Source organism: Chiloscyllium plagiosum, unplaced genomic scaffold (assembly GCF_037043375.1).
Source record: "Chiloscyllium plagiosum isolate Xiang-an unplaced genomic scaffold, Cpla_swu_hap1 HiC_scaffold_21, whole genome shotgun sequence".
NCBI lineage: Eukaryota > Metazoa > Chordata > Chondrichthyes > Orectolobiformes > Hemiscylliidae > Chiloscyllium > Chiloscyllium plagiosum.
In genome coordinates, this window is record NW_028270159.1 from 72,739,346 (window position 1) to 72,767,241 (window position 27,896).

Sequence of the window (27,896 nt, forward strand, 5' to 3'; positions counted from 1 at the left end):
TTTGTTTTCTGCTAATGGGAAAATCGTTCCAATGAATTGCGATGTCACATGTTATTGAATTTCTCCCATTTCCTTTATTTCCGTCCTGGAGACATCGGAAGGGAAAGGTAATGTAATCGAGACTGTGATTGGTGAAATTCACTTTTTAATGGCCCATTCTTATTGTGTTCTTTCTTTCTCTCTTTTCAGCATTGTCTGGGAAGTGGTGGTGCACTCAGGCTCCAGTATGTTTGAAAGAGCAGTTTGGAATTGCCCTGTTGTTAGTTGTGAGATTACTTTATGGCTCATGCCCCCGGCCTGTCTCACATTTAGCATTCATGCTCGCTGTGTCTGAAAACGCATTTGGTTTGCCAGTTTTGTTTGTGTTCCGTGTTAAATGCTTTCTGTTTTGCGATTCGCTCAATACATTACGAATTAACAGGGTTTCTGAGGTAACTTCCAGCTGCAAAAATCCTCACCTGAGAATCTGGGAAAATTTCCCGCAGTATGGTCAGTCGGAGCAAAAGTAAGGAAGTCGTTCGTTTCTGCAGTGTTTCACAATGCGACTTGTCCCGTGAGCAGTCGAACAGACTAAATGATACTGCCACAGACTGCGACGGCAAGCTCCGCTAAAAAGTGATCCTTTACAGCCGGTGTAAGCAACACAATGTTATTGGCGCACACCGCGTGGAAACAGATACTTCGGTGTATCTCGTCCATGCTCACCACATAGCCATGATTAAACAAGTCCCATTAAACAACGAGCTATTGGAAACAGAAAAGTGAAAGGTAAAATGGCTTCAACGTTCAGTGCTGGATGCCACTGAGGCTCCGCAGAGGCGACTGCGGCTTGTTTCTGTAGTGTAGTGGTCATCACGTTCGCCTTACGCGCGAAAGGTCCCCAGTTCGAAACTGGCCAGAAACTGCTTTGTTCTTCAACTGCAGAATTTAACATGGACAAGAACGGAGCTTTCTTGATTGCTTTACCATCTGCAAACTGCCTTCGAATTTGCTTGAAAAAATCTGCTCTCGGAGTGAAATGCAATGCAACTCCATTTAATTACTGTGCAAAGTATTGTAAATTTTTCTCCAACTTGGTTGTGATCATATGCCATTCTGTTTGAGAGTGTAGTGGCCTTCTGGTCCTTCCACGAAAAGCAGTACCGCATTGGCATTCCTTGCGCAGGCGGCCCGTTTCCAAGACAGGGGAGAAGCTGATGCGCTGGTGTCACAGCACACCACGGATGCCTGAACTAATCGGTCTGTCAAATGTACCCCCAAAGTCGTCTATGAAAGACATCATTTGGAAGCTGTCTGTCGTTATTCAACGTGCGAGAGTTGGCACCAGAGGTCCTGAATCATGTTTTGGAGCAGTTCGCACGTTAGTGGCTCATTCAATCAGCAACAGCAATGAAAGAAATGACACTCTCAGGGGAACCTCTGCACCTGTGCTTTCATAGCGTCGCTAGTATTAAGGTGCGCCCCGAGATCTAAGCCACGTTGGAACTGAAACGGAGGAATCGACAGCGAGGCTACAGAATGACATCGCATCCATTTGGTTTTCTTTAAATCACTGACGAGCAGGAAAATGTAAACTGGGAGGGCGAGTGGAGAAGTGAGGCAGTTGCAGCTCTGGTGAAATTCCTTCTTTGTGATTCACTCAGCATACAGAGACGTGTGAAGGTGACTCAGACGTGAGAGCTCTTCACATCGAGAACAAAAAGCACTCAAGAGCAGTTAGCACCTCTTCCGGAGAGGGGGGTGGGGTGAGCTAATTACCTTTTGACTTCTGTTACTATGTTCAGAAACTGTCTTTTAGATTGATGTGAACAGAAACTGCATTTCTAATAAGCACCGTGGAATTTAGCAAAATTTATTGAGTCGCTTCTCGTCGACTCAGTTGGTATCCATGTGGCTCATATCCAGCTGTGAACATCTCTGCAGCGAATTGCACGGCATCTCGAACCGGCTCCGAAGTCAGAGCATCCTCACAATGTGATCTGTCGTTCTCGGATTGTAATGCAACCTCCGGTTTTAGGGTGGAGAACATTCTTTGGGACTCTAATTCTGCAAAACAGACACAGTGACTGAAACGATGCTGCGCGGTATGATGTGGAACACGGCCTGCTCAGCTTTGTGCATTTTCCCTGTAGTCCGGTGTGTTTCATGTTCCGTGTAAACGTGAAAGGTGTCCTGTTTCGATCAAAGGGTGAAATCATTTAGCAAAGCAAGAATCGAAATTGCAGTAATGTCAAGCAGCTCATGGTAATTTGACCAAATCATAACCGATCGTATGTTCTCACGCACTCACAGATACATTTGTAGCTGAAAAGAGTCTGAGAAGATAGACTCAGCTTATTTATCTGGATTGATGGGCTATCATTATCTGCTGCGAAATTGATATTGTAGACGGGCACATCCCAGCAGTTGTGCGTGTCAGAGAGGGATCATGGAACCCTTTTCACGTGACTTTGCATCTGTTGTTACGCAGCATCACAATTGGAAGTGCAAGAAAATGAGGGGCGCGGCTGGCTGGTAGTGTGGCCGAGCGGTCTAAGGCGCTGGGTTTAGACTCCAGTCTCGATAGAGGCGTGGGTTCGAATCCCACCGCTGCCATTTCTGCTGATCGTTTCCAACGACGCAGCTTGTTAAAATACTGTTTCGACTCCTGCTGCATTTCTGTTTAAAACCGAAAAAACATGTCTGTGCTTCCCGGGCAATTAACTGTGGTGTGGAAAAGTGCCGACTTTTCCGGTGTCTGTGCTGTCATGATCGTGCTCGCCTCCCGCGCGGAAAATCGCAAACAGCTCTGCTGTCCCAGACAAGTTGTGCGTTTACTGGAACCGAATGGAGGCTGTTATTTCATTGCTGCTGTGAAACAAAGTCCTGCGGGGGCTCGACTCGTCGTTATTTTGTTTTCTGCTAATGGGAAAATCGTTCCAATGAATTGCGATGTCACATGTTATTGAATTTCTCCCATTTCCTTTATTTCCGTCCTGGAGACATCGGAAGGGAAAGGTAATGTAATCGAGACTGTGATTGGTGAAATTCACTTTTTAATGGCCCATTCTTATTGTGTTCTTTCTTTCTCTCTTTTCAGCATTGTCTGGGAAGTGGTGGTGCACTCAGGCTCCAGTATGTTTGAAAGAGCAGTTTGGAATTGCCCTGTTGTTAGTTGTGAGATTACTTTATGGCTCATGCCCCCGGCCTGTCTCACATTTAGCATTCATGCTCGCTGTGTCTGAAAACGCATTTGGTTTGCCAGTTTTGTTTGTGTTCCGTGTTAAATGCTTTCTGTTTTGCGATTCGCTCAATACATTACGAATTAACAGGGTTTCTGAGGTAACTTCCAGCTGCAAAAATCCTCAACTGAGAATCTGGGAAAATTTCCCGCAGTATGGTCAGTCGGAGCAAAAGTAAGGAAGTCGTTCGTTTCTGCAGTGTTTCACAATGCGACTTGTCCCGTGAGCAGTCGAACAGACTAAATGATACTGCCACAGACTGCGACGGCAAGCTCCGCTAAAAAGTGATCCTTTACAGCCGGTGTAAGCAACACAATGTTATTGGCGCACACCGCGTGGAAACAGATACTTCGGTGTATCTCGTCCATGCTCACCACATAGCCATGATTAAACAAGTCCCATTAAACAACGAGCTATTGGAAACAGAAAAGTGAAAGGTAAAATGGCTTCAACGTTCAGTGCTGGATGCCACTGAGGCTCCGCAGAGGCGACTGCGGCTTGTTTCTGTAGTGTAGTGGTCATCACGTTCGCCTTACGCGCGAAAGGTCCCCAGTTCGAAACTGGGCAGAAACTGCTTTGTTCTTCAACTGCAGAATTTAACATGGACAAGAACGGAGCTTTCTTGATTGCTTTACCATCTGCAAACTGCCTTCGAATTTGCTTGAAAAAATCTGCTCTCGGAGTGAAATGCAATGCAACTCCATTTAATTACTGTGCAAAGTATTGTAAATTTTTCTCCAACTTGGTTGTGATCATATGCCATTCTGTTTGAGAGTGTAGTGGCCTTCTGGTCCTTCCACGAAAAGCAGTACCGCATTGGCATTCCTTGCGCAGGCGGCCCGTTTCCAAGACAGGGGAGAAGCTGATGCGCTGGTGTCACAGCACACCACGGATGCCTGAACTAAGCGGTCTGTCAAATGTACCCCCAAAGTCGTCTATGAAAGACATCATTTGGAAGCTGTCTGTCGTTATTCAACGTGCGAGAGTTGGCACCAGAGGTCCTGAATCATGTTTTGGAGCAGTTCGCACGTTAGTGGCTCATTCAATCAGCAACAGCAATGAAAGAAATGACACTCTCAGGGGAACCTCTGCACCTGTGCTTTCATAGCGTCGCTAGTATTAAGGTGCGCCCCGAGATCTAAGCCACGTTGGAACTGAAACGGAGGAATCGACAGCGAGGCTACAGAATGACATCGCATCCATTTGGTTTTCTTTAAATCACTGACGAGCAGGAAAATGTAAACTGGGAGGGCGAGTGGAGAAGTGAGGCAGTTGCAGCTCTGGTGAAATTCCTTCTTTGTGATTCACTCAGCATACAGAGACGTGTGAAGGTGACTCAGACGTGAGAGCTCTTCACATCGAGAACAAAAAGCACTCAAGAGCAGTTAGCACCTCTTCCGGAGAGGGGGGTGGGGTGAGCTAATTACCTTTTGACTTCTGTTACTATGTTCAGAAACTGTCTTTTAGATTGATGTGAACAGAAACTGCATTTCTAATAAGCACCGTGGAATTTAGCAAAATTTATTGAGTCGCTTCTCGTCGACTCAGTTGGTATCCATGTGGCTCATATCCAGCTGTGAACATCTCTGCAGCGAATTGCACGGTTAAGGCAAAAAGACAAGGAAAGTGGCATCTCGAACCGGCTCCGAAGTCAGAGCATCCTCACAATGTGATCTGTCGTTCTCGGATTGTAATGCAACCTCCGGTTTTAGGGTGGAGAACATTCTTTGGGACTCTAATTCTGCAAAACAGACACAGTGACTGAAACGATGCTGCGCGGTATGATGTGGAACACGGCCTGCTCAGCTTTGTGCATTTTCCCTGTAGTCCGGTGTGTTTCATGTTCCGTGTAAACGTGAAAGGTGTCCTGTTTCGATCAAAGGGTGAAATCATTTAGCAAAGCAAGAATCGAAATTGCAGTAATGTCAAGCAGCTCATGGTAATTTGACCAAATCATAACCGATCGTATGTTCTCACGCACTCACAGATACATTTGTAGCTGAAAAGAGTCTGAGAAGATAGACTCAGCTTATTTATCTGGATTGATGGGCTATCATTATCTGCTGCGAAATTGATATTGTAGACGGGCACATCCCAGCAGTTGTGCGTGTCAGAGAGGGATCATGGAACCCTTTTCACGTGACTTTGCATCTGTTGTTACGCAGCATCACAATTGGAAGTGCAAGAAAATGAGGGGCGCGGCTGACTGGTAGTGTGGCCGAGCGGTCTAAGGCGCTGGGTTTAGACTCCAGTCTCGATAGAGGCGTGGGTTCGAATCCCACCGCTGCCATTTCTGCTGATCGTTTCCAACGACGCAGCTTGTTAAAATACTGTTTCGACTCCTGCTGCATTTCTGTTTAAAACCGAAAAAACATGTCTGTGCTTCCCGGGCAATTAACTGTGGTGTGGAAAAGTGCCGACTTTTCCGGTGTCTGTGCTGTCATGATCGTGCTCGCCTCCCGCGCGGAAAATCGCAAACAGCTCTGCTGTCCCAGACAAGTTGTGCGTTTACTGGAACCGAATGGAGGCTGTTATTTCATTGCTGCTGTGAAACAAAGTCCTGCGGGGGCTCGACTCGTCGTTATTTTGTTTTCTGCTAATGGGAAAATCGTTCCAATGAATTGCGATGTCACATGTTATTGAATTTCTCCCATTTCCTTTATTTCCGTCCTGGAGACATCGGAAGGGAAAGGTAATGTAATCGAGACTGTGATTGGTGAAATTCACTTTTTAATGGCCCATTCTTATTGTGTTCTTTCTTTCTCTCTTTTCAGCATTGTCTGGAAAGTGGTGGTGCACTCAGGCTCCAGTATGTTTGAAAGAGCAGTTTGGAATTGCCCTGTTGTTAGTTGTGAGATTACTTTATGGCTCATGCCCCCGGCCTGTCTCACATTTAGCATTCATGCTCGCTGTGTCTGAAAACGCATTTGGTTTGCCAGTTTTGTTTGTGTTCCGTGTTAAATGCTTTCTGTTTTGCGATTCGCTCAATACATTACGAATTAACAGGGTTTCTGAGGTAACTTCCAGCTGCAAAAATCCTCAACTGAGAATCTGGGAAAATTTCCCGCAGTATGGTCAGTCGGAGCAAAAGTAAGGAAGTCGTTCGTTTCTGCAGTGTTTCACAATGCGACTTGTCCCGTGAGCAGTCGAACAGACTAAATGATACTGCCACAGACTGCGACGGCAAGCTCCGCTAAAAAGTGATCCTTTACAGCCGGTGTAAGCAACACAATGTTATTGGCGCACACCGCGTGGAAACAGATACTTCGGTGTATCTCGTCCATGCTCACCACATAGCCATGATTAAACAAGTCCCATTAAACAACGAGCTATTGGAAACAGAAAAGTGAAAGGTAAAATGGCTTCAACGTTCAGTGCTGGATGCCACTGAGGCTCCGCAGAGGCGACTGCGGCTTGTTTCTGTAGTGTAGTGGTCATCACGTTCGCCTTACGCGCGAAAGGTCCCCAGTTCGAAACTGGGCAGAAACTGCTTTGTTCTTCAACTGCAGAATTTAACATGGACAAGAACGGAGCTTTCTTGATTGCTTTACCATCTGCAAACTGCCTTCGAATTTGCTTGAAAAAATCTGCTCTCGGAGTGAAATGCAATGCAACTCCATTTAATTACTGTGCAAAGTATTGTAAATTTTTCTCCAACTTGGTTGTGATCATATGCCATTCTGTTTGAGAGTGTAGTGGCCTTCTGGTCCTTCCACGAAAAGCAGTACCGCATTGGCATTCCTTGCGCAGGCGGCCCGTTTCCAAGACAGGGGAGAAGCTGATGCGCTGGTGTCACAGCACACCACGGATGCCTGAACTAAGCGGTCTGTCAAATGTACCCCCAAAGTCGTCTATGAAAGACATCATTTGGAAGCTGTCTGTCGTTATTCAACGTGCGAGAGTTGGCACCAGAGGTCCTGAATCATGTTTTGGAGCAGTTCGCACGTTAGTGGCTCATTCAATCAGCAACAGCAATGAAAGAAATGACACTCTCAGGGGAACCTCTGCACCTGTGCTTTCATAGCGTCGCTAGTATTAAGGTGCGCCCCGAGATCTAAGCCACGTTGGAACTGAAACGGAGGAATCGACAGCGAGGCTACAGAATGACATCGCATCCATTTGGTTTTCTTTAAATCACTGACGAGCAGGAAAATGTAAACTGGGAGGGCGAGTGGAGAAGTGAGGCAGTTGCAGCTCTGGTGAAATTCCTTCTTTGTGATTCACTCAGCATACAGAGACGTGTGAAGGTGACTCAGACGTGAGAGCTCTTCACATCGAGAACAAAAAGCACTCAAGAGCAGTTAGCACCTCTTCCGGAGAGGGGGGTGGGGTGAGCTAATTACCTTTTGACTTCTGTTACTATGTTCAGAAACTGTCTTTTAGATTGATGTGAACAGAAACTGCATTTCTAATAAGCACCGTGGAATTTAGCAAAATTTATTGAGTCGCTTCTCGTCGACTCAGTTGGTATCCATGTGGCTCATATCCAGCTGTGAACATCTCTGCAGCGAATTGCACGGTTAAGGCAAAAAGACAAGGAAAGTGGCATCTCGAACCGGCTCCGAAGTCAGAGCATCCTCACAATGTGATCTGTCGTTCTCGGATTGTAATGCAACCTCCGGTTTTAGGGTGGAGAACATTCTTTGGGACTCTAATTCTGCAAAACAGACACAGTGACTGAAACGATGCTGCGCGGTATGATGTGGAACACGGCCTGCTCAGCTTTGTGCATTTTCCCTGTAGTCCGGTGTGTTTCATGTTCCGTGTAAACGTGAAAGGTGTCCTGTTTCGATCAAAGGGTGAAATCATTTAGCAAAGCAAGAATCGAAATTGCAGTAATGTCAAGCAGCTCATGGTAATTTGACCAAATCATAACCGATCGTATGTTCTCACGCACTCACAGATACATTTGTAGCTGAAAAGAGTCTGAGAAGATAGACTCAGCTTATTTATCTGGATTGATGGGCTATCATTATCTGCTGCGAAATTGATATTGTAGACGGGCACATCCCAGCAGTTGTGCGTGTCAGAGAGGGATCATGGAACCCTTTTCACGTGACTTTGCATCTGTTGTTACGCAGCATCACAATTGGAAGTGCAAGAAAATGAGGGGCGCGGCTGGCTGGTAGTGTGGCCGAGCGGTCTAAGGCGCTGGGTTTAGACTCCAGTCTCGATAGAGGCGTGGGTTCGAATCCCACCGCTGCCATTTCTGCTGATCGTTTCCAACGACGCAGCTTGTTAAAATACTGTTTCGACTCCTGCTGCATTTCTGTTTAAAACCGAAAAAACATGTCTGTGCTTCCCGGGCAATTAACTGTGGTGTGGAAAAGTGCCGACTTTTCCGGTGTCTGTGCTGTCATGATCGTGCTCGCCTCCCGCGCGGAAAATCGCAAACAGCTCTGCTGTCCCAGACAAGTTGTGCGTTTACTGGAACCGAATGGAGGCTGTTATTTCATTGCTGCTGTGAAACAAAGTCCTGCGGGGGCTCGACTCGTCGTTATTTTGTTTTCTGCTAATGGGAAAATCGTTCCAATGAATTGCGATGTCACATGTTATTGAATTTCTCCCATTTCCTTTATTTCCGTCCTGGAGACATCGGAAGGGAAAGGTAATGTAATCGAGACTGTGATTGGTGAAATTCACTTTTTAATGGCCCATTCTTATTGTGTTCTTTCTTTCTCTCTTTTCAGCATTGTCTGGGAAGTGGTGGTGCACTCAGGCTCCAGTATGTTTGAAAGAGCAGTTTGGAATTGCCCTGTTGTTAGTTGTGAGATTACTTTATGGCTCATGCCCCCGGCCTGTCTCACATTTAGCATTCATGCTCGCTGTGTCTGAAAACGCATTTGGTTTGCCAGTTTTGTTTGTGTTCCGTGTTAAATGCTTTCTGTTTTGCGATTCGCTCAATACATTACGAATTAACAGGGTTTCTGAGGTAACTTCCAGCTGCAAAAATCCTCAACTGAGAATCTGGGAAAATTTCCCGCAGTATGGTCAGTCGGAGCAAAAGTAAGGAAGTCGTTCGTTTCTGCAGTGTTTCACAATGCGACTTGTCCCGTGAGCAGTCGAACAGACTAAATGATACTGCCACAGACTGCGACGGCAAGCTCCGCTAAAAAGTGATCCTTTACAGCCGGTGTAAGCAACACAATGTTATTGGCGCACACCGCGTGGAAACAGATACTTCGGTGTATCTCGTCCATGCTCACCACATAGCCATGATTAAACAAGTCCCATTAAACAACGAGCTATTGGAAACAGAAAAGTGAAAGGTAAAATGGCTTCAACGTTCAGTGCTGGATGCCACTGAGGCTCCGCAGAGGCGACTGCGGCTTGTTTCTGTAGTGTAGTGGTCATCACGTTCGCCTTACGCGCGAAAGGTCCCCAGTTCGAAACTGGGCAGAAACTGCTTTGTTCTTCAACTGCAGAATTTAACATGGACAAGAACGGAGCTTTCTTGATTGCTTTACCATCTGCAAACTGCCTTCGAATTTGCTTGAAAAAATCTGCTCTCGGAGTGAAATGCAATGCAACTCCATTTAATTACTGTGCAAAGTATTGTAAATTTTTCTCCAACTTGGTTGTGATCATATGCCATTCTGTTTGAGAGTGTAGTGGCCTTCTGGTCCTTCCACGAAAAGCAGTACCGCATTGGCATTCCTTGCGCAGGCGGCCCGTTTCCAAGACAGGGGAGAAGCTGATGCGCTGGTGTCACAGCACACCACGGATGCCTGAACTAATCGGTCTGTCAAATGTACCCCCAAAGTCGTCTATGAAAGACATCATTTGGAAGCTGTCTGTCGTTATTCAACGTGCGAGAGTTGGCACCAGAGGTCCTGAATCATGTTTTGGAGCAGTTCGCACGTTAGTGGCTCATTCAATCAGCAACAGCAATGAAAGAAATGACACTCTCAGGGGAACCTCTGCACCTGTGCTTTCATAGCGTCGCTAGTATTAAGGTGCGCCCCGAGATCTAAGCCACGTTGGAACTGAAACGGAGGAATCGACAGCGAGGCTACAGAATGACATCGCATCCATTTGGTTTTCTTTAAATCACTGACGAGCAGGAAAATGTAAACTGGGAGGGCGAGTGGAGAAGTGAGGCAGTTGCAGCTCTGGTGAAATTCCTTCTTTGTGATTCACTCAGCATACAGAGACGTGTGAAGGTGACTCAGACGTGAGAGCTCTTCACATCGAGAACAAAAAGCACTCAAGAGCAGTTAGCACCTCTTCCGGAGAGGGGGGTGGGGTGAGCTAATTACCTTTTGACTTCTGTTACTATGTTCAGAAACTGTCTTTTAGATTGATGTGAACAGAAACTGCATTTCTAATAAGCACCGTGGAATTTAGCAAAATTTATTGAGTCGCTTCTCGTCGACTCAGTTGGTATCCATGTGGCTCATATCCAGCTGTGAACATCTCTGCAGCGAATTGCACGGTTAAGGCAAAAAGACAAGGAAAGTGGCATCTCGAACCGGCTCCGAAGTCAGAGCATCCTCACAATGTGATCTGTCGTTCTCGGATTGTAATGCAACCTCCGGTTTTAGGGTGGAGAACATTCTTTGGGACTCTAATTCTGCAAAACAGACACAGTGACTGAAACGATGCTGCGCGGTATGATGTGGAACACGGCCTGCTCAGCTTTGTGCATTTTCCCTGTAGTCCGGTGTGTTTCATGTTCCGTGTAAACGTGAAAGGTGTCCTGTTTCGATCAAAGGGTGAAATCATTTAGCAAAGCAAGAATCGAAATTGCAGTAATGTCAAGCAGCTCATGGTAATTTGACCAAATCATAACCGATCGTATGTTCTCACGCACTCACAGATACATTTGTAGCTGAAAAGAGTCTGAGAAGATAGACTCAGCTTATTTATCTGGATTGATGGGCTATCATTATCTGCTGCGAAATTGATATTGTAGACGGGCACATCCCAGCAGTTGTGCGTGTCAGAGAGGGATCATGGAACCCTTTTCACGTGACTTTGCATCTGTTGTTACGCAGCATCACAATTGGAAGTGCAAGAAAATGAGAGGCGCGGCTGGCTGGTAGTGTGGCCGAACGGTCTAAGGCGCTGGGTTTAGACTCCAGTCTCGATAGAGGCGTGGGTTCGAATCCCACCGCTGCCATTTCTGCTGATCGTTTCCAACGACGCAGCTTGTTAAAATACTGTTTCGACTCCTGCTGCATTTCTGTTTAAAACCGAAAAAACATGTCTGTGCTTCCCGGGCAATTAACTGTGGTGTGGAAAAGTGCCGACTTTTCCGGTGTCTGTGCTGTCATGATCGTGCTCGCCTCCCGCGCGGAAAATCGCAAACAGCTCTGCTGTCCCAGACAAGTTGTGCGTTTACTGGAACCGAATGGAGGCTGTTATTTCATTGCTGCTGTGAAACAAAGTCCTGCGGGGGCTCGACTCGTCGTTATTTTGTTTTCTGCCAATGGGAAAATCGTTCCAATGAATTGCGATGTCACATGTTATTGAATTTCTCCCATTTCCTTTATTTCCGTCCTGGAGACATCGGAAGGGAAAGGTAATGTAATCGAGACTGTGATTGGTGAAATTCACTTTTTAATGGCCCATTCTTATTGTGTTCTTTCTTTCTCTCTTTTCAGCATTGTCTGGGAAGTGGTGGTGCACTCAGGCTCCAGTATGTTTGAAAGAGCAGTTTGGAATTGCCCTGTTGTTAGTTGTGAGATTACTTTATGGCTCATGCCCCCGGCCTGTCTCACATTTAGCATTCATGCTCGCTGTGTCTGAAAACGCATTTGGTTTGCCAGTTTTGTTTGTGTTCCGTGTTAAATGCTTTCTGTTTTGCGATTCGCTCAATACATTACGAATTAACAGGGTTTCTGAGGTAACTTCCAGCTGCAAAAATCCTCAACTGAGAATCTGGGAAAATTTCCCGCAGTATGGTCAGTCGGAGCAAAAGTAAGGAAGTCGTTCGTTTCTGCAGTGTTTCACAATGCGACTTGTCCCGTGAGCAGTCGAACAGACTAAATGATACTGCCACAGACTGCGACGGCAAGCTCCGCTAAAAAGTGATCCTTTACAGCCGGTGTAAGCAACACAATGTTATTGGCGCACACCGCGTGGAAACAGATACTTCGGTGTATCTCGTCCATGCTCACCACATAGCCATGATTAAACAAGTCCCATTAAACAACGAGCTATTGGAAACAGAAAAGTGAAAGGTAAAATGGCTTCAACGTTCAGTGCTGGATGCCACTGAGGCTCCGCAGAGGCGACTGCGGCTTGTTTCTGTAGTGTAGTGGTCATCACGTTCGCCTTACGCGCGAAAGGTCCCCAGTTCGAAACTGGCCAGAAACTGCTTTGTTCTTCAACTGCAGAATTTAACATGGACAAGAACGGAGCTTTCTTGATTGCTTTACCATCTGCAAACTGCCTTCGAATTTGCTTGAAAAAATCTGCTCTCGGAGTGAAATGCAATGCAACTCCATTTAATTACTGTGCAAAGTATTGTAAATTTTTCTCCAACTTGGTTGTGATCATATGCCATTCTGTTTGAGAGTGTAGTGGCCTTCTGGTCCTTCCACGAAAAGCAGTACCGCATTGGCATTCCTTGCGCAGGCGGCCCGTTTCCAAGACAGGGGAGAAGCTGATGCGCTGGTGTCACAGCACACCACGGATGCCTGAACTAATCGGTCTGTCAAATGTACCCCCAAAGTCGTCTATGAAAGACATCATTTGGAAGCTGTCTGTCGTTATTCAACGTGCGAGAGTTGGCACCAGAGGTCCTGAATCATGTTTTGGAGCAGTTCGCACGTTAGTGGCTCATTCAATCAGCAACAGCAATGAAAGAAATGACACTCTCAGGGGAACCTCTGCACCTGTGCTTTCATAGCGTCGCTAGTATTAAGGTGCGCCCCGAGATCTAAGCCACGTTGGAACTGAAACGGAGGAATCGACAGCGAGGCTACAGAATGACATCGCATCCATTTGGTTTTCTTTAAATCACTGACGAGCAGGAAAATGTAAACTGGGAGGGCGAGTGGAGAAGTGAGGCAGTTGCAGCTCTGGTGAAATTCCTTCTTTGTGATTCACTCAGCATACAGAGACGTGTGAAGGTGACTCAGACGTGAGAGCTCTTCACATCGAGAACAAAAAGCACTCAAGAGCAGTTAGCACCTCTTCCGGAGAGGGGGGTGGGGTGAGCTAATTACCTTTTGACTTCTGTTACTATGTTCAGAAACTGTCTTTTAGATTGATGTGAACAGAAACTGCATTTCTAATAAGCACCGTGGAATTTAGCAAAATTTATTGAGTCGCTTCTCGTCGACTCAGTTGGTATCCATGTGGCTCATATCCAGCTGTGAACATCTCTGCAGCGAATTGCACGGTTAAGGCAAAAAGACAAGGAAAGTGGCATCTCGAACCGGCTCCGAAGTCAGAGCATCCTCACAATGTGATCTGTCGTTCTCGGATTGTAATGCAACCTCCGGTTTTAGGGTGGAGAACATTCTTTGGGACTCTAATTCTGCAAAACAGACACAGTGACTGAAACGATGCTGCGCGGTATGATGTGGAACACGGCCTGCTCAGCTTTGTGCATTTTCCCTGTAGTCCGGTGTGTTTCATGTTCCGTGTAAACGTGAAAGGTGTCCTGTTTCGATCAAAGGGTGAAATCATTTAGCAAAGCAAGAATCGAAATTGCAGTAATGTCAAGCAGCTCATGGTAATTTGACCAAATCATAACCGATCGTATGTTCTCACGCACTCACAGATACATTTGTAGCTGAAAAGAGTCTGAGAAGATAGACTCAGCTTATTTATCTGGATTGATGGGCTATCATTATCTGCTGCGAAATTGATATTGTAGACGGGCACATCCCAGCAGTTGTGCGTGTCAGAGAGGGATCATGGAACCCTTTTCACGTGACTTTGCATCTGTTGTTACGCAGCATCACAATTGGAAGTGCAAGAAAATGAGAGGCGCGGCTGGCTGGTAGTGTGGCCGAACGGTCTAAGGCGCTGGGTTTAGACTCCAGTCTCGATAGAGGCGTGGGTTCGAATCCCACCGCTGCCATTTCTGCTGATCGTTTCCAACGACGCAGCTTGTTAAAATACTGTTTCGACTCCTGCTGCATTTCTGTTTAAAACCGAAAAAACATGTCTGTGCTTCCCGGGCAATTAACTGTGGTGTGGAAAAGTGCCGACTTTTCCGGTGTCTGTGCTGTCATGATCGTGCTCGCCTCCCGCGCGGAAAATCGCAAACAGCTCTGCTGTCCCAGACAAGTTGTGCGTTTACTGGAACCGAATGGAGGCTGTTATTTCATTGCTGCTGTGAAACAAAGTCCTGCGGTGGTTCGACTCGTCGTTATTTTGTTTTCTGCCAATGGGAAAATCGTTCCAATGAATTGCGATGTCACATGTTATTGAATTTCTCCCATTTCCTTTATTTCCGTCCTGGAGACATCGGAAGGGAAAGGTAATGTAATCGAGACTGTGATTGGTGAAATTCACTTTTTAATGGCCCATTCTTATTGTGTTCTTTCTTTCTCTCTTTTCAGCATTGTCTGGGAAGTGGTGGTGCACTCAGGCTCCAGTATGTTTGAAAGAGCAGTTTGGAATTGCCCTGTTGTTAGTTGTGAGATTACTTTATGGCTCATGCCCCCGGCCTGTCTCACATTTAGCATTCATGCTCGCTGTGTCTGAAAACGCATTTGGTTTGCCAGTTTTGTTTGTGTTCCGTGTTAAATGCTTTCTGTTTTGCGATTCGCTCAATACATTACGAATTAACAGGGTTTCTGAGGTAACTTCCAGCTGCAAAAATCCTCAACTGAGAATCTGGGAAAATTTCCCGCAGTATGGTCAGTCGGAGCAAAAGTAAGGAAGTCGTTCGTTTCTGCAGTGTTTCACAATGCGACTTGTCCCGTGAGCAGTCGAACAGACTAAATGATACTGCCACAGACTGCGACGGCAAGCTCCGCTAAAAAGTGATCCTTTACAGCCGGTGTAAGCAACACAATGTTATTGGCGCACACCGCGTGGAAACAGATACTTCGGTGTATCTCGTCCATGCTCACCACATAGCCATGATTAAACAAGTCCCATTAAACAACGAGCTATTGGAAACAGAAAAGTGAAAGGTAAAATGGCTTCAACGTTCAGTGCTGGATGCCACTGAGGCTCCGCAGAGGCGACTGCGGCTTGTTTCTGTAGTGTAGTGGTCATCACGTTCGCCTTACGCGCGAAAGGTCCCCAGTTCGAAACTGGCCAGAAACTGCTTTGTTCTTCAACTGCAGAATTTAACATGGACAAGAACGGAGCTTTCTTGATTGCTTTACCATCTGCAAACTGCCTTCGAATTTGCTTGAAAAAATCTGCTCTCGGAGTGAAATGCAATGCAACTCCATTTAATTACTGTGCAAAGTATTGTAAATTTTTCTCCAACTTGGTTGTGATCATATGCCATTCTGTTTGAGAGTGTAGTGGCCTTCTGGTCCTTCCACGAAAAGCAGTACCGCATTGGCATTCCTTGCGCAGGCGGCCCGTTTCCAAGACAGGGGAGAAGCTGATGCGCTGGTGTCACAGCACACCACGGATGCCTGAACTAATCGGTCTGTCAAATGTACCCCCAAAGTCGTCTATGAAAGACATCATTTGGAAGCTGTCTGTCGTTATTCAACGTGCGAGAGTTGGCACCAGAGGTCCTGAATCATGTTTTGGAGCAGTTCGCACGTTAGTGGCTCATTCAATCAGCAACAGCAATGAAAGAAATGACACTCTCAGGGGAACCTCTGCACCTGTGCTTTCATAGCGTCGCTAGTATTAAGGTGCGCCCCGAGATCTAAGCCACGTTGGAACTGAAACGGAGGAATCGACAGCGAGGCTACAGAATGACATCGCATCCATTTGGTTTTCTTTAAATCACTGACGAGCAGGAAAATGTAAACTGGGAGGGCGAGTGGAGAAGTGAGGCAGTTGCAGCTCTGGTGAAATTCCTTCTTTGTGATTCACTCAGCATACAGAGACGTGTGAAGGTGACTCAGACGTGAGAGCTCTTCACATCGAGAACAAAAAGCACTCAAGAGCAGTTAGCACCTCTTCCGGAGAGGGGGGTGGGGTGAGCTAATTACCTTTTGACTTCTGTTACTATGTTCAGAAACTGTCTTTTAGATTGATGTGAACAGAAACTGCATTTCTAATAAGCACCGTGGAATTTAGCAAAATTTATTGAGTCGCTTCTCGTCGACTCAGTTGGTATCCATGTGGCTCATATCCAGCTGTGAACATCTCTGCAGCGAATTGCACGGTTAAGGCAAAAAGACAAGGAAAGTGGCATCTCGAACCGGCTCCGAAGTCAGAGCATCCTCACAATGTGATCTGTCGTTCTCGGATTGTAATGCAACCTCCGGTTTTAGGGTGGAGAACATTCTTTGGGACTCTAATTCTGCAAAACAGACACAGTGACTGAAACGATGCTGCGCGGTATGATGTGGAACACGGCCTGCTCAGCTTTGTGCATTTTCCCTGTAGTCCGGTGTGTTTCATGTTCCGTGTAAACGTGAAAGGTGTCCTGTTTCGATCAAAGGGTGAAATCATTTAGCAAAGCAAGAATCGAAATTGCAGTAATGTCAAGCAGCTCATGGTAATTTGACCAAATCATAACCGATCGTATGTTCTCACGCACTCACAGATACATTTGTAGCTGAAAAGAGTCTGAGAAGATAGACTCAGCTTATTTATCTGGATTGATGGGCTATCATTATCTGCTGCGAAATTGATATTGTAGACGGGCACATCCCAGCAGTTGTGCGTGTCAGAGAGGGATCATGGAACCCTTTTCACGTGACTTTGCATCTGTTGTTACGCAGCATCACAATTGGAAGTGCAAGAAAATGAGAGGCGCGGCTGGCTGGTAGTGTGGCCGAGCGGTCTAAGGCGCTGGGTTTAGACTCCAGTCTCGATAGAGGCGTGGGTTCGAATCCCACCGCTGCCATTTCTGCTGATCGTTTCCAACGACGCAGCTTGTTAAAATACTGTTTCGACTCCTGCTGCATTTCTGTTTAAAACCGAAAAAACATGTCTGTGCTTCCCGGGCAATTAACTGTGGTGTGGAAAAGTGCCGACTTTTCCGGTGTCTGTGCTGTCATGATCGTGCTCGCCTCCCGCGCGGAAAATCGCAAACAGCTCTGCTGTCCCAGACAAGTTGTGCGTTTACTGGAACCGAATGGAGGCTGTTATTTCATTGCTGCTGTGAAACAAAGTCCTGCGGGGGCTCGACTCGTCGTTATTTTGTTTTCTGCTAATGGGAAAATCGTTCCAATGAATTGCGATGTCACATGTTATTGAATTTCTCCCATTTCCTTTATTTCCGTCCTGGAGACATCGGAAGGGAAAGGTAATGTAATCGAGACTGTGATTGGTGAAATTCACTTTTTAATGGCCCATTCTTATTGTGTTCTTTCTTTCTCTCTTTTCAGCATTGTCTGGGAAGTGGTGGTGCACTCAGGCTCCAGTATGTTTGAAAGAGCAGTTTGGAATTGCCCTGTTGTTAGTTGTGAGATTACTTTATGGCTCATGCCCCCGGCCTGTCTCACATTTAGCATTCATGCTCGCTGTGTCTGAAAACGCATTTGGTTTGCCAGTTTTGTTTGTGTTCCGTGTTAAATGCTTTCTGTTTTGCGATTCGCTCAATACATTACGAATTAACAGGGTTTCTGAGGTAACTTCCAGCTGCAAAAATCCTCAACTGAGAATCTGGGAAAATTTCCCGCAGTATGGTCAGTCGGAGCAAAAGTAAGGAAGTCGTTCGTTTCTGCAGTGTTTCACAATGCGACTTGTCCCGTGAGCAGTCGAACAGACTAAATGATACTGCCACAGACTGCGACGGCAAGCTCCGCTAAAAAGTGATCCTTTACAGCCGGTGTAAGCAACACAATGTTATTGGCGCACACCGCGTGGAAACAGATACTTCGGTGTATCTCGTCCATGCTCACCACATAGCCATGATTAAACAAGTCCCATTAAACAACGAGCTATTGGAAACAGAAAAGTGAAAGGTAAAATGGCTTCAACGTTCAGTGCTGGATGCCACTGAGGCTCCGCAGAGGCGACTGCGGCTTGTTTCTGTAGTGTAGTGGTCATCACGTTCGCCTTACGCGCGAAAGGTCCCCAGTTCGAAACTGGCCAGAAACTGCTTTGTTCTTCAACTGCAGAATTTAACATGGACAAGAACGGAGCTTTCTTGATTGCTTTACCATCTGCAAACTGCCTTCGAATTTGCTTGAAAAAATCTGCTCTCGGAGTGAAATGCAATGCAACTCCATTTAATTACTGTGCAAAGTATTGTAAATTTTTCTCCAACTTGGTTGTGATCATATGCCATTCTGTTTGAGAGTGTAGTGGCCTTCTGGTCCTTCCACGAAAAGCAGTACCGCATTGGCATTCCTTGCGCAGGCGGCCCGTTTCCAAGACAGGGGAGAAGCTGATGCGCTGGTGTCACAGCACACCACGGATGCCTGAACTAATCGGTCTGTCAAATGTACCCCCAAAGTCGTCTATGAAAGACATCATTTGGAAGCTGTCTGTCGTTATTCAACGTGCGAGAGTTGGCACCAGAGGTCCTGAATCATGTTTTGGAGCAGTTCGCACGTTAGTGGCTCATTCAATCAGCAACAGCAATGAAAGAAATGACACTCTCAGGGGAACCTCTGCACCTGTGCTTTCATAGCGTCGCTAGTATTAAGGTGCGCCCCGAGATCTAAGCCACGTTGGAACTGAAACGGAGGAATCGACAGCGAGGCTACAGAATGACATCGCATCCATTTGGTTTTCTTTAAATCACTGACGAGCAGGAAAATGTAAACTGGGAGGGCGAGTGGAGAAGTGAGGCAGTTGCAGCTCTGGTGAAATTCCTTCTTTGTGATTCACTCAGCATACAGAGACGTGTGAAGGTGACTCAGACGTGAGAGCTCTTCACATCGAGAACAAAAAGCACTCAAGAGCAGTTAGCACCTCTTCCGGAGAGGGGGGTGGGGTGAGCTAATTACCTTTTGACTTCTGTTACTATGTTCAGAAACTGTCTTTTAGATTGATGTGAACAGAAACTGCATTTCTAATAAGCACCGTGGAATTTAGCAAAATTTATTGAGTCGCTTCTCGTCGACTCAGTTGGTATCCATGTGGCTCATATCCAGCTGTGAACATCTCTGCAGCGAATTGCACGGTTAAGGCAAAAAGACAAGGAAAGTGGCATCTCGAACCGGCTCCGAAGTCAGAGCATCCTCACAATGTGATCTGTCGTTCTCGGATTGTAATGCAACCTCCGGTTTTAGGGTGGAGAACATTCTTTGGGACTCTAATTCTGCAAAACAGACACAGTGACTGAAACGATGCTGCGCGGTATGATGTGGAACACGGCCTGCTCAGCTTTGTGCATTTTCCCTGTAGTCCGGTGTGTTTCATGTTCCGTGTAAACGTGAAAGGTGTCCTGTTTCGATCAAAGGGTGAAATCATTTAGCAAAGCAAGAATCGAAATTGCAGTAATGTCAAGCAGCTCATGGTAATTTGACCAAATCATAACCGATCGTATGTTCTCACGCACTCACAGATACATTTGTAGCTGAAAAGAGTCTGAGAAGATAGACTCAGCTTATTTATCTGGATTGATGGGCTATCATTATCTGCTGCGAAATTGATATTGTAGACGGGCACATCCCAGCAGTTGTGCGTGTCAGAGAGGGATCATGGAACCCTTTTCACGTGACTTTGCATCTGTTGTTACGCAGCATCACAATTGGAAGTGCAAGAAAATGAGGGGCGCGGCTGGCTGGTAGTGTGGCCGAGCGGTCTAAGGCGCTGGGTTTAGACTCCAGTCTCGATAGAGGCGTGGGTTCGAATCCCACCGCTGCCATTTCTGCTGATCGTTTCCAACGACGCAGCTTGTTAAAATACTGTTTCGACTCCTGCTGCATTTCTGTTTAAAACCGAAAAAACATGTCTGTGCTTCCCGGGCAATTAACTGTGGTGTGGAAAAGTGCCGACTTTTCCGGTGTCTGTGCTGTCATGATCGTGCTCGCCTCCCGCGCGGAAAATCGCAAACAGCTCTGCTGTCCCAGACAAGTTGTGCGTTTACTGGAACCGAATGGAGGCTGTTATTTCATTGCTGCTGTGAAACAAAGTCCTGCGGGGGCTCGACTCGTCGTTATTTTGTTTTCTGCTAATGGGAAAATCGTTCCAATGAATTGCGATGTCACATGTTATTGAATTTCTCCCATTTCCTTTATTTCCGTCCTGGAGACATCGGAAGGGAAAGGTAATGTAATCGAGACTGTGATTGGTGAAATTCACTTTTTAATGGCCCATTCTTATTGTGTTCTTTCTTTCTCTCTTTTCAGCATTGTCTGGGAAGTGGTGGTGCACTCAGGCTCCAGTATGTTTGAAAGAGCAGTTTGGAATTGCCCTGTTGTTAGTTGTGAGATTACTTTATGGCTCATGCCCCCGGCCTGTCTCACATTTAGCATTCATGCTCGCTGTGTCTGAAAACGCATTTGGTTTGCCAGTTTTGTTTGTGTTCCGTGTTAAATGCTTTCTGTTTTGCGATTCGCTCAATACATTACGAATTAACAGGGTTTCTGAGGTAACTTCCAGCTGCAAAAATCCTCAACTGAGAATCTGGGAAAATTTCCCGCAGTATGGTCAGTCGGAGCAAAAGTAAGGAAGTCGTTCGTTTCTGCAGTGTTTCACAATGCGACTTGTCCCGTGAGCAGTCGAACAGACTAAATGATACTGCCACAGACTGCGACGGCAAGCTCCGCTAAAAAGTGATCCTTTACAGCCGGTGTAAGCAACACAATGTTATTGGCGCACACCGCGTGGAAACAGATACTTCGGTGTATCTCGTCCATGCTCACCACATAGCCATGATTAAACAAGTCCCATTAAACAACGAGCTATTGGAAACAGAAAAGTGAAAGGTAAAATGGCTTCAACGTTCAGTGCTGGATGCCACTGAGGCTCCGCAGAGGCGACTGCGGCTTGTTTCTGTAGTGTAGTGGTCATCACGTTCGCCTTACGCGCGAAAGGTCCCCAGTTCGAAACTGGCCAGAAACTGCTTTGTTCTTCAACTGCAGAATTTAACATGGACAAGAACGGAGCTTTCTTGATTGCTTTACCATCTGCAAACTGCCTTCGAATTTGCTTGAAAAAATCTGCTCTCGGAGTGAAATGCAATGCAACTCCATTTAATTACTGTGCAAAGTATTGTAAATTTTTCTCCAACTTGGTTGTGATCATATGCCATTCTGTTTGAGAGTGTAGTGGCCTTCTGGTCCTTCCACGAAAAGCAGTACCGCATTGGCATTCCTTGCGCAGGCGGCCCGTTTCCAAGACAGGGGAGAAGCTGATGCGCTGGTGTCACAGCACACCACGGATGCCTGAACTAATCGGTCTGTCAAATGTACCCCCAAAGTCGTCTATGAAAGACATCATTTGGAAGCTGTCTGTCGTTATTCAACGTGCGAGAGTTGGCACCAGAGGTCCTGAATCATGTTTTGGAGCAGTTCGCACGTTAGTGGCTCATTCAATCAGCAACAGCAATGAAAGAAATGACACTCTCAGGGGAACCTCTGCACCTGTGCTTTCATAGCGTCGCTAGTATTAAGGTGCGCCCCGAGATCTAAGCCACGTTGGAACTGAAACGGAGGAATCGACAGCGAGGCTACAGAATGACATCGCATCCATTTGGTTTTCTTTAAATCACTGACGAGCAGGAAAATGTAAACTGGGAGGGCGAGTGGAGAAGTGAGGCAGTTGCAGCTCTGGTGAAATTCCTTCTTTGTGATTCACTCAGCATACAGAGACGTGTGAAGGTGACTCAGACGTGAGAGCTCTTCACATCGAGAACAAAAAGCACTCAAGAGCAGTTAGCACCTCTTCCGGAGAGGGGGGTGGGGTGAGCTAATTACCTTTTGACTTCTGTTACTATGTTCAGAAACTGTCTTTTAGATTGATGTGAACAGAAACTGCATTTCTAATAAGCACCGTGGAATTTAGCAAAATTTATTGAGTCGCTTCTCGTCGACTCAGTTGGTATCCATGTGGCTCATATCCAGCTGTGAACATCTCTGCAGCGAATTGCACGGTTAAGGCAAAAAGACAAGGAAAGTGGCATCTCGAACCGGCTCCGAAGTCAGAGCATCCTCACAATGTGATCTGTCGTTCTCGGATTGTAATGCAACCTCCGGTTTTAGGGTGGAGAACATTCTTTGGGACTCTAATTCTGCAAAACAGACACAGTGACTGAAACGATGCTGCGCGGTATGATGTGGAACACGGCCTGCTCAGCTTTGCGCATTTTCCCTGTAGTCCGGTGTGTTTCATGTTCCGTGTAAACGTGAAAGGTGTCCTGTTTCGATCAAAGGGTGAAATCATTTAGCAAAGCAAGAATCGAAATTGCAGTAATGTCAAGCAGCTCATGGTAATTTGACCAAATCATAACCGATCGTATGTTCTCACGCACTCACAGATACATTTGTAGCTGAAAAGAGTCTGAGAAGATAGACTCAGCTTATTTATCTGGATTGATGGGCTATCATTATCTGCTGCGAAATTGATATTGTAGACGGGCACATCCCAGCAGTTGTGCGTGTCAGAGAGGGATCATGGAACCCTTTTCACGTGACTTTGCATCTGTTGTTACGCAGCATCACAATTGGAAGTGCAAGAAAATGAGGGGCGCGGCTGGCTGGTAGTGTGGCCGAGCGGTCTAAGGCGCTGGGTTTAGACTCCAGTCTCGATAGAGGCGTGGGTTCGAATCCCACCGCTGCCATTTCTGCTGATCGTTTCCAACGACGCAGCTTGTTAAAATACTGTTTCGACTCCTGCTGCATTTCTGTTTAAAACCGAAAAAACATGTCTGTGCTTCCCGGGCAATTAACTGTGGTGTGGAAAAGTGCCGACTTTTCCGGTGTCTGTGCTGTCATGATCGTGCTCGCCTCCCGCGCGGAAAATCGCAAACAGCTCTGCTGTCCCAGACAAGTTGTGCGTTTACTGGAACCGAATGGAGGCTGTTATTTCATTGCTGCTGTGAAACAAAGTCCTGCGGGGGCTCGACTCGTCGTTATTTTGTTTTCTGCTAATGGGAAAATCGTTCCAATGAATTGCGATGTCACATGTTATTGAATTTCTCCCATTTCCTTTATTTCCGTCCTGGAGACATCGGAAGGGAAAGGTAATGTAATCGAGACTGTGATTGGTGAAATTCACTTTTTAATGGCCCATTCTTATTGTGTTCTTTCTTTCTCTCTTTTCAGCATTGTCTGGGAAGTGGTGGTGCACTCAGGCTCCAGTATGTTTGAAAGAGCAGTTTGGAATTGCCCTGTTGTTAGTTGTGAGATTACTTTATGGCTCATGCCCCCGGCCTGTCTCACATTTAGCATTCATGCTCGCTGTGTCTGAAAACGCATTTGGTTTGCCAGTTTTGTTTGTGTTCCGTGTTAAATGCTTTCTGTTTTGCGATTCGCTCAATACATTACGAATTAACAGGGTTTCTGAGGTAACTTCCAGCTGCAAAAATCCTCAACTGAGAATCTGGGAAAATTTCCCGCAGTATGGTCAGTCGGAGCAAAAGTAAGGAAGTCGTTCGTTTCTGCAGTGTTTCACAATGCGACTTGTCCCGTGAGCAGTCGAACAGACTAAATGATACTGCCACAGACTTCGACGGCAAGCTCCGCTAAAAAGTGATCCTTTACAGCCGGTGGAAGCAACACAATGTTATTGGCGCACACCGCGTGGAAACAGATACTTCGGTGTATCTCGTCCATGCTCACCACAAAGCCATGATTAAACAAGTCCCATTAAACAATTGCAGTAATGTCAAGCAGCTCATGGTAATTTGACCAAATCATAACCGATCGTATGTCCTCACGCACTCACAGATACATTTGTAGCTGAAAAGAGTCTGAGAAGATAGACTCAGCTTATTTATCTGGATTGATGGGCTATCATTATCTGCTGCGAAATTGATATTGTAGACGGGCACATCCCAGCAGTTGTGCGTGTCGGAGAGGGATCATGGAACCCTTTTCACGTGACTTTGCATCTGTTGTTATGCAGCATCACAATTGGAAGTGCAAGAAAATGAGAGGTGCGCCTGGCTGGTAGTGTGGCCGAGCGGTCTAAGGCGCTGGATTTAGACTCCAGTCTCGATAGAGGCGTGGGTTCGAAACCCACCGCTGCCATTTCTGCTGATCGTTTCCAACGACGCAGCTTGTTAAAATACTGTTTCGACTCCTGCTGCATTTCTGTTTAAAACCGATAAAACATGTCTGTGCTTCCCGGGCAATTAACTGTGGTGTGGAAAAGTGCCGACTTTTCTGGTGTCTGTGCTGTCATGATCGTGCTCCCCTCCCGCGCGGAAAATCGCAAACAGCTCTGCTGTCCCAGACAAGTTGTGCGTTTACTGGAACCGAATGGAGGCTGTTATTTCATTGCTGCTGTGAAACAAAGTCCTGCGGTGGCTCGACTCGTCGTTATTTTGTTTTCTGCCAATAGGAAAATCGTTCCAATGAATTGCGATGTCACATGTTATTGAATTTCTCCCATTTCCTTTATTTCCGTCCTGGAGACGTCGGAAGGGAAAGGTAATGTAATCGAGACTGTGATTGGTGAAATTTACTTTTTAATGGCCCATTCTTATTGTGTTCTTTCTTTCTCTCTTTTCAGCATTGTCTGGGAAGTGGTGGTGCACTCAGGCTCCAGTATGTTTGAAAGAGCAGTTTGGAATTGCCCTGTTGTTAGTTGTGAGATTACTTTATGGCTCATGCCCCCGGCCTGTCTCACATTTAGCATTCATGCTCGCTGTGTCTGAAAACGCATTTGGTTTGCCAGTTTTGTTTGTGTTCCGTGTTAAATGCTTTCTGTTTTGCGATTCGCTCAATACATTACGAATTAACAGGGTTTCTGAGGTAACTTCCAGCTGCAAAAATCCTCAACTGAGATTCTGGGAAAATTTCCCTCAGTATGGTCAGTCGGAGCAAAAGTAAGGAAGTCGTTCGTTTCTGCAGTGTTTCACAATGCGACTTGTCCCGTGAGCAGTCGAACAGACTAAATGATACTGCCACAGACTTCGCCGGCAAGCTCCGCTAAAAAGTGATCCTTTACAGCCGGTGTAAGCAACACAATGTTATTGGCGCACACCGCGTGGAAACAGATACTTCGGTGTATCTCGTCCATGCTCACCACAAAGCCATGATTAAACAAGTCCCATTAAACAATTGCAGTAATGTCAAGCAGCTCATGGTAATTTGACCAAATCATAACCGATCGTATGTCCTCACGCACTCACAGATACATTTGTAGCTGAAAAGAGTCTGAGAAGATAGACTCAGCTTATTTATCTGGATTGATGGGCTATCATTATCTGCTGCGAAATTGATATTGTAGACGGGCACATCCCAGCAGTTGTGCGTGTCGGAGAGGGATGATGGAACCCTTTTCACGTGACTTTGCATCTGTTGTTATGCAGCATCACAATTGGAAGTGCAAGAAAATGAGAGGCGCGCCTGGCTGGTAGTGTGGCCGAGCGGTCTAAGGCGCTGGATTTAGACTCCAGTCTCGATAGAGGCGTGGGTTCGAATCCCACCGCTGCCATTTCTGCTGATCGTTTCCAACGACGCAGCTTGTTAAAATACTGTTTCGACTCCTGCTGCATTTCTGTTTAAAACCGATAAAACATGTCTGTGCTTCCCGGGCAATTAACTGTGGTGTGGAAAAGTGCCGACTTTTCCGGTGTCTGTGCTGTCATGATCGTGCTCGCCTCCCGCGCGGAAAATCGCAAACAGCTCTGCTGTCCCAGACAAGTTGTGCGTTTCCTGGAACCGAATGGAGGCTGTTATTTCATTGCTGCTGTGAAACAAAGTCCTGCGGTGGCTCGACTCGTCGTTATTTTGTTTTCTGCCAATGGGAAAATCGTTCCAATGAATTGCGATGTCACATGTTATTGAATTTCTCCCATTTCCTTTATTTCCGTCCTGGAGACATCGGAAGGGAAAGGTAATGTAATCGAGACTGTGATTGGTGAAATTCACTTTTTAATGGCCCATTCTTATTGTGTTCTTTCTTTCTCTCTTTTCAGCATTGTCTGGGAAGTGGTGGTGCACTCAGGCTCCAGTATGTTTGAAAGAGCAGTTTGGAATTGCCCTGTTGTTAGTTGTGAGATTACTTTATGGCTCATGCCCCCGGCCTGTCTCACATTTAGCATTCATGCTCGCTGTGTCTGAAAACGCATTTGGTTTGCCAGTTTTGTTTGTGTTCCGTGTTAAATGCTTTCTGTTTTGCGATTCGCTCAATACATTACGAATTAACAGGGTTTCTGAGGTAACTTCCAGCTGCAAAAATCCTCAACTGAGAATCTGGGAAAATTTCCCTCAGTATGGTCAGTCGGAGCAAAAGTAAGGAAGTCGTTCGTTTCTGCAGTGTTTCACAATGCGACTTGTCCCGTGAGCAGTCGAACAGACTAAATGATACTGCCACAGACTGCGACGGCAAGCTCCGCTAAAAAGTGATCCTTTACAGCCGGTGTAAGCAACACAATGTTATTGGCGCACACCGCGTGGAAACAGATACTTCGGTGTATCTCGTCCATGCTCACCACATAGCCATGATTAAACAAGTCCCATTAAACAACGAGCTATTGGAAACAGAAAAGTGAAAGGTAAAATGGCTTCAACGTTCAGTGGTGGATGCCACTGAGGCTCCGCAGAGGCGACTGCGGCTTGTTTCTGTAGTGTACTGGTCATCACGTTCGCCTTAGGCGCGAAAGGTCCCCAGTTCGAAACTGGGCAGAAACTGCTTTGTTCTTCAACTGCAGAATTTAACATGGACAAGAACGGAGCTTTCTTGATTGCTTTCCCATCTGCAAACTGCCTTCGAAGTTGCTTGAAAAAATCTGCTCTCGGAGTGAAATGCAATGCAACTCCATTTAATTACTGTGCAAAGTATTGTAAATTTTTCTCCAACTTGGTTGTGATCATATGCCATTCTGTTTGAGAGTGTAGTGGCCTTCTGGTCCTTCCACGAAAAGCAGTACCGCATTGGCATTCCTTGCGCAGGCGGCCCGTTTCCAAGACAGGGGAGAAGCTGATGCGCTGGTGTCACAGCACACCACGGATGCCTGAACTAATCGGTCTGTCAAATGTACCCCCAAAGTCGTCTATGAAAGACATCATTTGGAAGCTGTCTGTCGTTATTCAACGTGCGAGAGTTGGCACCAGAGGTCCTGAATCATGTTTTGGAGCAGTTCGCACGTTAGTGGCTCATTCAATCAGCAACAGCAATGAAAGAAATGACACTCTCAGGGGAACCTCTGCACCTGTGCTTTCATAGCGTCGCTAGTATTAGGGTGCGCCCCGAGATCTAAGCCACGTTGGAACTGAAACGGAGGAATCGACAGCGAGGCTACAGAATGACATCGCATCCATTTGGTTTTCTTTAAATCACTGACGAGCAGGAAAATGTAAACTGGGAGGGCGAGTGGAGAAGTGAGGCAGTTGCAGCTCTGGTGAAATTCCTTCTTTGTGATTCACTCAGCATACAGAGACGTGTGAAGGTGACTCAGACGTGAGAGCTCTTCACATCGAGAACAAAAAGCAGTCAAGGGCAGTTAGCACCTCTTCCGGAGAGGGGGGTGGGGTGAGCTAATTACCTTTTGACTTCTGT

General features: G+C 46.2%; 14 non-coding genes across 14 annotated transcripts; all 14 read left to right on the forward strand.

Moving 5' to 3' along the window:
• The first annotated feature begins 2,513 nt into the window (after positions 1 to 2,513).
• trnal-uag (transfer RNA leucine (anticodon UAG)) lies at positions 2,514 to 2,595 on the forward strand. Its single transcript has one exon. It is a non-coding gene; the product is annotated as a tRNA-Leu (tRNA).
• Positions 2,596 to 3,721: 1,126 nt separating this feature from the next.
• On the forward strand, positions 3,722 to 3,794 carry trnav-uac (transfer RNA valine (anticodon UAC)). Its single transcript has one exon. It is a non-coding gene; the product is annotated as a tRNA-Val (tRNA).
• A 1,635-nt stretch (positions 3,795 to 5,429) lies between these two features.
• Positions 5,430 to 5,511, forward strand: trnal-uag (transfer RNA leucine (anticodon UAG)). Its single transcript has one exon. It is a non-coding gene; the product is annotated as a tRNA-Leu (tRNA).
• A 1,126-nt stretch (positions 5,512 to 6,637) lies between these two features.
• On the forward strand, positions 6,638 to 6,710 carry trnav-uac (transfer RNA valine (anticodon UAC)). Its single transcript has one exon. It is a non-coding gene; the product is annotated as a tRNA-Val (tRNA).
• A 1,635-nt stretch (positions 6,711 to 8,345) lies between these two features.
• trnal-uag (transfer RNA leucine (anticodon UAG)) lies at positions 8,346 to 8,427 on the forward strand. Its single transcript has one exon. It is a non-coding gene; the product is annotated as a tRNA-Leu (tRNA).
• A 1,126-nt stretch (positions 8,428 to 9,553) lies between these two features.
• Positions 9,554 to 9,626, forward strand: trnav-uac (transfer RNA valine (anticodon UAC)). Its single transcript has one exon. It is a non-coding gene; the product is annotated as a tRNA-Val (tRNA).
• A 1,635-nt stretch (positions 9,627 to 11,261) lies between these two features.
• Positions 11,262 to 11,343, forward strand: trnal-uag (transfer RNA leucine (anticodon UAG)). Its single transcript has one exon. It is a non-coding gene; the product is annotated as a tRNA-Leu (tRNA).
• Positions 11,344 to 14,177: 2,834 nt separating this feature from the next.
• Positions 14,178 to 14,259, forward strand: trnal-uag (transfer RNA leucine (anticodon UAG)). The gene has a single exon. It is a non-coding gene; the product is annotated as a tRNA-Leu (tRNA).
• A 2,834-nt stretch (positions 14,260 to 17,093) lies between these two features.
• On the forward strand, positions 17,094 to 17,175 carry trnal-uag (transfer RNA leucine (anticodon UAG)). The gene has a single exon. It is a non-coding gene; the product is annotated as a tRNA-Leu (tRNA).
• Positions 17,176 to 20,009: 2,834 nt separating this feature from the next.
• Positions 20,010 to 20,091, forward strand: trnal-uag (transfer RNA leucine (anticodon UAG)). Its single transcript has one exon. It is a non-coding gene; the product is annotated as a tRNA-Leu (tRNA).
• A 2,834-nt stretch (positions 20,092 to 22,925) lies between these two features.
• On the forward strand, positions 22,926 to 23,007 carry trnal-uag (transfer RNA leucine (anticodon UAG)). Its single transcript has one exon. It is a non-coding gene; the product is annotated as a tRNA-Leu (tRNA).
• A 1,329-nt stretch (positions 23,008 to 24,336) lies between these two features.
• On the forward strand, positions 24,337 to 24,418 carry trnal-uag (transfer RNA leucine (anticodon UAG)). The gene has a single exon. It is a non-coding gene; the product is annotated as a tRNA-Leu (tRNA).
• A 1,329-nt stretch (positions 24,419 to 25,747) lies between these two features.
• On the forward strand, positions 25,748 to 25,829 carry trnal-uag (transfer RNA leucine (anticodon UAG)). Its single transcript has one exon. It is a non-coding gene; the product is annotated as a tRNA-Leu (tRNA).
• Positions 25,830 to 26,955: 1,126 nt separating this feature from the next.
• Positions 26,956 to 27,028, forward strand: trnal-uag (transfer RNA leucine (anticodon UAG)). The gene has a single exon. It is a non-coding gene; the product is annotated as a tRNA-Leu (tRNA).
• Positions 27,029 to 27,896: the final 868 nt, after the last annotated feature.